Source organism: Ranitomeya imitator, chromosome 1, assembly GCF_032444005.1.
Source record: "Ranitomeya imitator isolate aRanImi1 chromosome 1, aRanImi1.pri, whole genome shotgun sequence".
NCBI classification, from domain to species: domain Eukaryota; kingdom Metazoa; phylum Chordata; class Amphibia; order Anura; family Dendrobatidae; genus Ranitomeya; species Ranitomeya imitator.
Window position 1 is genome coordinate 694,937,992 of NC_091282.1, and position 10,172 is coordinate 694,948,163.

General features: G+C 43.7%; 1 long non-coding RNA gene across 1 annotated transcript in view; it reads left to right on the forward strand.

Annotated features, from left to right (window-relative positions):
• Positions 1 to 7,176, forward strand: part of LOC138642492 (uncharacterized) — a 38,364-nt gene extending 31,188 nt beyond the window's left edge. The window contains exon 2 of the long non-coding RNA XR_011314049.1: positions 3,728 to 7,176. This is a non-coding gene — a long non-coding RNA (uncharacterized lncRNA). The remainder of the gene's footprint in view (positions 1 to 3,727) is intronic.
• Positions 7,177 to 10,172: the final 2,996 nt, after the last annotated feature.

The window sequence follows — 10,172 nt, forward strand, 5'->3', positions numbered from 1 at the left end:
AGCTTTCTCACACTGAGCCCTACATTATGCTGCAACATTTGTTGGTAGTCTTCAGACTTCATAATGCCATGCACACGGTCAAGCAGTCCAGTGCCAGAGGCAGCAAAGAAACCCCAAAACATCAGGGAACCTCAGACATGTTTGACTGTAGGGACCGTGTTCTTTTCTTTGAATGCCTCTTTTTTTTCTCCTGTAAACTCTATGTTGATGCCTTTGCCCAAAAAGCTCTACTTTTGTCTCATCTGACCAGAGAACATTCTTCCAAAACGTTTTAGGCTTGTAAACTTGTAGCCTTGAGATTGCTCATGCTTCCTCACAATTTGGTTTCTCAAGTCCTTAGACAGTTCTTTGGTCTTCTTTCTTTTCTCCATGCTCAATGTGGTACACACAAGGACACAGGACAGAGGTTGAGTCAACTTTAATCCATGTCAACTGGCTGCAAGTGTGATTTAGTTATTGCCAACACCTGTTAGGTGCCACAGGTAAGTTACAGGTGCTGTTAATTACACAAATTAGAGAAGCATCACATGATTTTTCGAACAGTGCCAATACTTTTGTCCACCCCCTTTTTTATGTTTGGTGTGGAATTATATTCAATTTGGCTTTATGACAATTCTTTATGACACATTAACCCCCGGCACACCGCGATCAAACATGTTCGCGATGAGCCGGCGGTATAGGGAAGCATCGCGCAGGGAGGGGGCTCCCTGCGGGCTTCCCTGAGCCCCCCGCAGCAACGCGATGTGATCACGTTGCTGCGAGGGTCTCCTACCTCCTTCCTCGCTGCAGGCCCCGGATCCAAGATGGCCGCGGCATTCGGGTCCTGCAGGGAGGGGGATGTGGCTTCACAGAGCCTGCTCAGAGCAGGCACTGTGAAGCCTGCAGTGCTGCATGTCAGATCGGTGATCTGACAGAGTGCTGTGCAAACTGTCAGATCATTGATCTGTGATGTCACCCCCTGGGACAAAGTAAAAAAGTTAAAAAAAAATTTTTCCAAATGTGTAAAAAAAAAAAAAAAAATATTCCTAAATAATGAAAAAAAAATATATATATTATTCCCATAAATACATTTCTTTATCTAAATAATAAAAAAAAAACAAAGGTACACATATTTAGTATCGCAGCATCTGTAACGACCCCACCTATAAAACTGGCCCACTAGTTAACCCCTTCAGTAAACACCGTAAGAAAAAAAAAAAAAACGAGGCAAAAAACAACGCTTTATTATCATACCGCCGAACAAAAAGTGGAATAACACGCGATCAAAAAGACAGATATAAATAACCATGATACCGCTGAAAATGTCATCTTGTCCCGCAAAAAACGAGCCGCCATACAGCATCATCAGCGAAAAAATAAAAAAGTTATAGTCCTGAGAATAAAGTGATGCAAAAATAATTATTTTTTCTATAAAATAGTTTATATCGTATAAAAGCGCCAAAACATAAAAAAAATGATATAAATGAGGTAATCGTATTGACCCGAAGAATAAAACTGCTTTATCAATTTTACCAAACGCGGAACGGTATAAACGCCTCCCCCAAAAGAAATTCATGAATAGCTGGTTTTTGGTCATTCTGCCTCACAAAAATCGTATTAAAAAGCGATCAAAAAATGTCATGTGCCCGAAAATGTTACCAATAAAAACGTCAACTCGTCCCGCAAAAAACAAGACCTCACATGACTCTGTGGACCAAAATATGGAAAAATTATAGCTCTCAAAATGTGGTAACGCAAAAAATATTTTTTGCAATAAAAAGCGTCTTTCAGTGTGTGACAGCTGCCAATCATAAAAATCCGCTAAAAAACCCGCTATAAAAGTAAATCAAACCCCCCTTCATCACCCCCTTAGTTAGGGAAAAATTAAAAAAATTTATTTATTTCCATTTTCCCATTAGGGTTAGGGTTAGGGTTGGGGCCACAGGTAGGGTTGGGGCTAAAGTTAGGGTTTAGATTACATTTGCAGTTGGGATTAGGGTTAGGGGTGTGTTTGGATTAGGGTTTCAGTTATAATTGGGGGCTTTCCACTGTTTAGGCACATCAGGGGCTCTCCAAACGCGACATGGCGTCCGATCTCAATTCCAGCCAATTCTGCGATGAAAAAGTAAAACAGTGCTCCTTCCCTTCCGAGCTCTCCCGTGTGCCCAAACAGGGGTTTACCCCAACATATGGGGTATCAGCGTACTCAGGACAAATAGGACAACAACTGTTGGGGTCCAATTTCTCCTGTTACCCTTGGGAAAATACAAAACTGGGGGCTAAAAAATAATTTTTGTGGGAAAAAAAGGATTTTTTATTTTCACGGCTCTGCGTTATAAACTGTAGTGAAACACTTGGGGGTTCAAAGCTCTCACAACACATCTAGATGAGTTCCTTAGGGGGTCTAGTTTCCAAAATGGTGTCACTTGTGGGGGGTTTCTACTGTTTAGGTACATTAGGGGCTCTGCAAACGCAATGTGACACCTCCAGACCATTCCATCTAAGTCTGCATCCCAAATGGAGCTCCTTCCCTTCCGAGCCCTCCCATGCGCCCAAACAGTGGTTCCCCCCCACATATGGGGTATCAGGGCACTCAGGACAAATTGTACAACAAATTTTGGGGTCCAATTTCTCCTGTTACCCTCGGGAAAATACAAAACTGGGGGCTAAAAAATAATTTTTGTGGGAAAAAATGTTTGTTTTATTTTTACGGCTCTGCATTATAAACTTCTGTGAAGCCTTTGGTGGGTCAAAGCGCTCAAAACACATCTAGATAAATTCCTTAGGGGGTCTGCTTTCCAAAATGGTGTCACTTGTGGGGGGTTTCAATGTTTAGGCACATCAGTGGCTCTCCAAACGCAACATGGTGTCCCATCTCAATTCCTGTCAATTTTGCATTGAAAAGTCAAACGGCGCTCCTTCCCTTCCGAGCTCTGTCATGCGCCCATTTTCTCCTGTTACCCTTGGTAAAATAAAACAAATTGGAGCTGAAGTAAATTTTTTGTGAAAAAAAGTTAAATGTTCATTTTCATTTAAACATTCCAAAAATTCCTGTGAAGCACCAGAAGGGTTAATAAACTTCTTGAATATGGTTTTGAGCACCTTGAGGGGTGCAGTTTTTAGAATGGTGTCACACTTGGGTATTTTCTATCATATAGACCCCTCAAAATGACTTCAAATGAGATGTGGTCCCTAAAACAAAATGGTGTTGTAAAAATGAGAAATTGCTGGTCAACTTTTAACCCTTATAACTCCCTAACAAAAAAAAATTTTGGTTCCAAAATTGTGCTGATGTAAAGTAAACATGTGGGAAATGTTACTTATTAAGTATTTTGTGTGACATATCTCTGTGATTTAATTGCATAAAAATTCAAAGTTGGAAAATTGCGAAATTTTCATAATTTTCGCCAAATTTCCGTTTTTTTCACAAACAAACGCAGGTACTATCAAATAATTTTTACCAATATCTTGAAGTACAATATGTCCCGAGAAAACAGTGTCAGAATCACTGGGATCCGTTGAAGCGTTCGAGTTATAACCTCATAAAGGGACAGTGGTCAGAATTGTAAAAATTGGCCTGGTCATTAACGTGCAAACCACCCTTGGGGGTAAAGGGGTTAAAACAAATGTTACCAAACTTTTGGCCTTAAAGTGTTTATTCTTTTTTTTTTTTTAAAAAAAAAAACCTTTTTATAAACAAAAAATTATATTCAAATATGTGCCTTATTGTTTTTTTTTTCATTTCTAGGAAACCTATTTTATATATAATGCCAAATTGCATAGTAAATGACTGCTTGAATGGCACTGGCAGACATGGCCAGAGCTCTGATGTAATTCTACACCCCTTTCCAAAAGATGTCTCCAGGATTAAGCAATGGCTTCTACAGATGTGTCAACAATTCTCCAATATTGATGCATTAGCTCAAAAAATTTTTGATGGTAACAAAAACGACAAATATCGCTTGTGTTCATGTCACTTCGCATCAGATAGCTATATTCAGAATGTTGGCGGAAGATCATTGCGACCAGATGCCATACCATCCATATTCCCTTCTTTACAAGATGGAGAATGTGTCATTCAAGAAAGTTTGATAAGAGACAAGCGCTGCCAAAGGAAAAAGTGTCTTCAACCGTCGGAACTTCAAGGAACAGTTTCAACTGATACTTTAACCAAGAGTGAAAATCCTGAAGATTCCAAAACCTCAGGGACAAAATATTGTAGTGTTGGAATCCAGACTGATTTTACAATGGAAAATTCATCCATTTGGTACAACCAAATTGGAGGCAGCGGATCAGATGTGGGTGAAAAAGGAATCTGTGGTCTGGCCACAACTGGCAAGCGTAATCAACTACAGTGTGTTTCAACCTCAGATGAAGCAAGCATTTAAATTTACCACCGGAAAAAAGACCGAATTTGACAACGTCAAAAACTAAAAAGTTTCTGGGACTTGAAAGTGATTTTTTTCAGGAGGATAACGCCTATATCACCGTTACCATATAGTCTACCCAACTTGAAGTCTCTTTCTCAGGAACTATCAGAAGAAATCAAAGAAAATATTAACAAGGATAAAGTTTCGGATTCTGTTCTTGAACTGTCAAGGGCAAATGAATCAGATCTCTTTGGTTTGGCCTCTGTAAGGGTACCGTCACACTATACGATTTACCTACGATTACGACCAGCGATATGACCTGGCAGTGATCGTAGGTAAATCGTAGTGTGGTCGCTGGGGAGCTGTCACACAGACAGCTCTCCAGCGACCAACGATGCCGAGGTCCCCGGGTAACCAGGGTAAACATCGGGTTACTAAGCGCAGGACCGCGCTTAGTAACCCGATGTTTACCCTGGTTACCAGCGTAAAAAAAAACAAACAGCACATACTTACATTCCGGTGTCCATCTGGTCCCTTGCCGTCTGCTTCCCGCACTCACTGACTGTCGGCCGTAAAGTGAAAGTGAAAGCACAGCACAGCGGTGACGTCACCGCTGTGCTCTGCTTTCACTTTACGGCCGGCAGTCACTGAGTGCGGGAAGCAGACGGCAAGGGACCTGACGGACACCAGAATGTAAGTATGTACTGTTTGTTTTTTTTTAGTTTTACGCTTGTAACCAGGGTAAACATCGGGTTACTAAGCGTGGCCCTGCGCTTAGTAACCCGATGTTTACCCTGGTTACAAGCGAACGCATCGCTAGATCGCATCGCTAGATCGGTGTCACACACACCGATCTAGCGATGCCAGCGGGAGATCCAGCGACAAAAGAAAGTTCTAAACGATCTGCTACGACGTACGATTCTCAGCAGGATCCCTGCTGCGTGTCAGACACAGCGATATCGTAACGATATCGCTGGAACGTCACGAATCGTACCGTCGTAGCGATCGAAATGGCAGTGTGTGACGGTACCCTAAATGTTGAACAGCAAATACCAATCTCTGATGCTGACTGTGCACCATCTCTAAATCAGTCAGTGAAAGGAAGCTGGTTGTGTTCAGCTAATACAAAAAGTGAAATGTTAGGAAGAATCGGGATGCAACCACTTAGTTCAATCTTTCAGTAAGATTTTAGATAGTTGTTGCATGGGAGGTATCTGAAAGTTATTTTTGAATCACAACCTAAAATTGATAGGTATACAGCTGGTAACATCTTGATGAACTATTGAACATTTTGAGAAAAAAAATCATAGTACAAGTATCAAAATAAGTTTTTGATCCCTGCAATCGATATGGCATGGAAGGTAGGACAGTAAAACGTGACACATAAAATCAGGGGAAAGAAAATCATAATTTCCAGTTACGGCAATGATCACCATGTCAAATACTGTGTGTACGCTATCATGGACACAGTTACAGACAAAATCATTGACTTTGAGGTAGTCCAACACACCCAATATCCATCATCAATTACTATGGAAAAACATGGTTTCAGTATTTGCATGGATCGACTAATTCATTTTGGCATTCAAATAAAGATATTTGCGTCAGATTGGCATGTGGGCATACCCAAGAAAATGTGAAAAGACAATTGTAACATCAACCACCAATTTGAAATTTGGCAGTATGCTAAGTCCATAAAGAGAAAACTAAAACAAGCGAGTCATTTGAAATTCTGCAAGGAGATAACACCCTGGATTAATAAAATTGCTCTACACATCTGGTGATCCATCAAAACTTGTGACAATAATGTGAAATTACTGCAGGAGAATTGGTTGTCATGCTTGAAACATGTAGCAAACCAACACCAATGAGAAGGCAGCCTGTACCACCAAATCCAGTCATGGTCCAGTGGATGGAAGACAATGAAGATGGAAAAATCTTGTGGATCAAAAAGGAAACTCTAGCGTTTTCAAATATTAAGAAGATTGTCTCAATCCCAAAAGGAGTGAATGACTTGGCTAGTTTAGTTCATGGCTGCCACACTGGATCTCTTGAAAACTTCCATGGCCTTGCATTAAAATATCACTCAAAGCGCATGCACTTCGATATCGATTCCATGGAGGCGTATACAAAACTGGCAGCCTTGAAACACAATTTTAATGTGGGAAGACCGATAGCCACTGTTAACATTGCCAAGAAAAATACAGAGTCAATCGGCACTAAATGCACAATACTTGTGGTCTCAAAGGCAAACCACGATGGACTATATGTGACGTTTTAGAAAGTCAGTGTGGAAAATATAGAGAAACTGTCTATCAATGTTCCCAAGCTGGTTAAAGAAGAGATTTGTTCACAATGGCTCTCTAGAGCTCCAAGTCTTTCACCAAATCTCACCAACAGAGAGCGCCCCAAAAAGATGACATTAAAAAAACAACGAATTGACCGATTTTAAAAAGATTTATAGCTGATATCATTTCTACAGCCTTTAAAGAGAACCTATCGCCAATAAAATGCAGTGCAATCTGAATGCACCATATTATAAAGCGGGGTTTGCTATGTCTATTGGAATATATAGTTTAGTGATGAAAAACTTCTATATAGCCTGTATTTTCATTTGATGTCAAACTTTTATCTGTATGTGATTTTAGGTCCATTAGTGACACTATGTAACACAATTTTTGTTCCTGGCTTCCAACTGATTATGTTTAAAGACTATGGAAAAATGACTTCATTCAGCACAAACTTTGATTTTATGACCACAGGGCAGAAAAATGTTGTGTATATATTGTCAAAAAAAGGAAATTACACTATAGCAAATTTTTATATATTTTTTGTTTGTGGGTCCAAAGTGTTTTTTCCTAACCTGTTATGCCTAAAACAAATAGAAAATAGTTGTTGTTCCACAAAAACGTTTGCTTCTGTGATCAGGACATTCATACCTCCCAACTTTTGAGGAAGGGAAAGCGCCGCTGCAAGTTTTAAGCCACACCTCTGACCACACCCATTTCACAACTAGTCATGCCCCAACCACACCCATTTAGCTCTTCTGATCTCAATGTTTCGTAAACAATAATTATAAACAAAAAAATATTACTGTATAATGGCCCCACATGATGCTTTGTACAGTATAATGGCCCCACACGATGCTGGGTACAGTATAATGGGCACACATAGTTACCCCCACCCCCATCATTGCCTTCTCTATCACGGCTCCTCCCCGTACACCTTGTACACACACGGCTCCGCTCCGTACACCTCGTACGCGCACGCCTCCGCTCCGTACACCTCGTACGCGCACGCCTCCGCTCCGTACACCTCGTACGCACACGCCTCCGCTCCGCACACCTCGTACGCGCACGCCTCCGCTCCGTACACCTCGTACGCGCACGCCTCCGCTCCGTACACCTCGTACGCGCACGCCTCCGCTCCGTACACCTCGTACGCGCACGCCTCCGCTCCGTACACCTCGTACGCGCACGCCTCCGCTCCGTACACCTCGTACACGCACGCCTCCGCTCCGTACACCTCGTACGCGCACGCCTCCGCTCCGTACACCTCGTACGCGCACGCCTCCGCTCCGTACACCTCGTACGCGCACGCCTCCGCTCCGTACACCTCGTACACGCACGCCTCCGCTCCGTACACCTCGTACGCGCACGCCTCCGCTCCGTACACCTCGTACGCGCACGCCTCCGCTCCATACACCTTGTACGCACACGGCTCTGCTACATCCACACTGCAAACACCTCCTGACCTCACACATTGGAGCGTTATGCCGCGGTGTAACGTAGTTCATTAAACGTAGAGCCATAACGCAATGTGAACCAAGCCTTAGGTATACAGAAGATCCAGCTCGCATGTCTTCATCTGCTTACGGTCACTGAATAGAAACATGGATTTCTGAAGCTGAAATGATGAGCAAGCAAATCTATAATAAAAATCAGCAAGCAAATCACCAATACAAACACAATAATATTGACGTAACCGACATAGCAGCCGGCTCCTCTTAAGGTACCGTCACACTAAGCGACGCTGCAGCGATACCGACAACGATCCGGATCACTGCAGCGTCGCTGGAGAGCTGTCACACAGACGATGTCAGCAGGAAGTCCAGCGACGAAATAAAGTGCTGGACTTTCTGCAGCGACCAACGACATCACAGCAGGATCCTGATCGCTGCTGTGTGTCAAACTGAACGATATCGCTAGCCAGGATGCTGCAACGTCACGGATCGCTAGCGATATCGTCTAGTGTGACAGTACCTTTAGTCGGTGAGAGTGAACCCTAATAGCAGCTGCTAATTGGCTGCAGTGCTCACGTGGCATAACGTCACGTGAGCCTTGGGAGACCAGGTGCCTGCATCACTAAGAGAGAGGAGTATTTTGGAGTATTTTTATTTTACAAGGGGAACTACTTTTGTCAGACTTTTGAATCCTGATTAGTGATGAGCGAATATACTCGGTACTCGAGATTTCCCCAGCACGCTCGGGTGACCTCCGAGTATTTTTTAGTGCTCGGAGATTTAGTTTTCATTGCCGCAGCTGAATGATTTTCATCTGTTAGCCAGCATTAGTACATGTGGGGTTGCCTGGTTGCTAGGGAATCCCCACATGTAATCGAGCTGGCTAACAGATGTAAATCATTCAGCTGCGGCAAGAAAAACTAAATCTCGGAGCAGTCATAAATACTCGGAGATCACCCAAACATGCTCTGGAAAACCCAAGCAACTAGTATATTCGCTCATCACTACTCCTGACAACCACTGCACTGCATGTTGGGAGGATTCTCCAGTGCCGGCAGCAGACAGTCATGTGTCCACAAGTATGTGATTTACATACATGCAGTCAGGTACTGACTAGATGGGTGCGGACTATATCAATGCAAGATTATTAACAGATTGGTCATGTCTAGTCATAATGTTTAAAGGAGTATGCAAGACACATACTCAAAGTCATATAACCGCCCGCTGCCGTGTCTGGAGAATCCTCACAGCGTGCGATGTGAACGCTGTGATGATTCAAATGTCTACAGTCACATAGAGCAACCAAGAACAGTGGCATAAATAGAGTGTGATGGGTTGTGGTGCAAGATTTGAACCGGGCCCCCCGCATCATATCTATCTATAATATAACACTGGGAGTATCACTCTGTCCGAAGCCTTTATAAACTGAGCAAGCGCCTGCGCAGTCTGGACTCCACAGAGTTACGCATCCGGGGATGAGAATTGTGGCCCAGGAGATCGAGGTATGTGTAAGTATCTCTGACGGAGAAGCACGGATGTGCCAGGAGGGTGAGTATGCGATATTCCCCTGCCCCCGTTCCACCACTGGGCTCTGTCTTCTGCGTCCTCTGGCTGTGACGTTCAGGTCAGAGGGCGCGATGACGTGCTTAGTGCGCGCCATCTGACTGAACAGTCACAGCCAGAGACCCTGAAGACAGACTGGCGCACAGCGGTGGAACGGGGACAGGTGAATATCGCAAGTGCCGTGGGCCTGAGCCATTTTTTTTTAATCGCAGCAGCATACGGGGCATATTATGCTATGGAGCATCTTATGGGGGCAATCAACCTTTATGGAGCAGCATATGGATGGGAGCAGCGCATGACAATGGGGGCACAGGATGGGAGCAGCGCATGACAGAATGGGGGCGCAGGATGGGAGCAGCGCATGACAGGATGGGGGCGCAGGATGGGAGCAGCGCATGACAGGATGGGGGCGCAGGATGGGAGCAGCGCATGACAGGATGGGGGAGCAGGATGGGAGCAGCGCATGACAGAATGGGGGCGCAGGATGGGAGCAGCACATGACAATGGGGGAGCAGGAT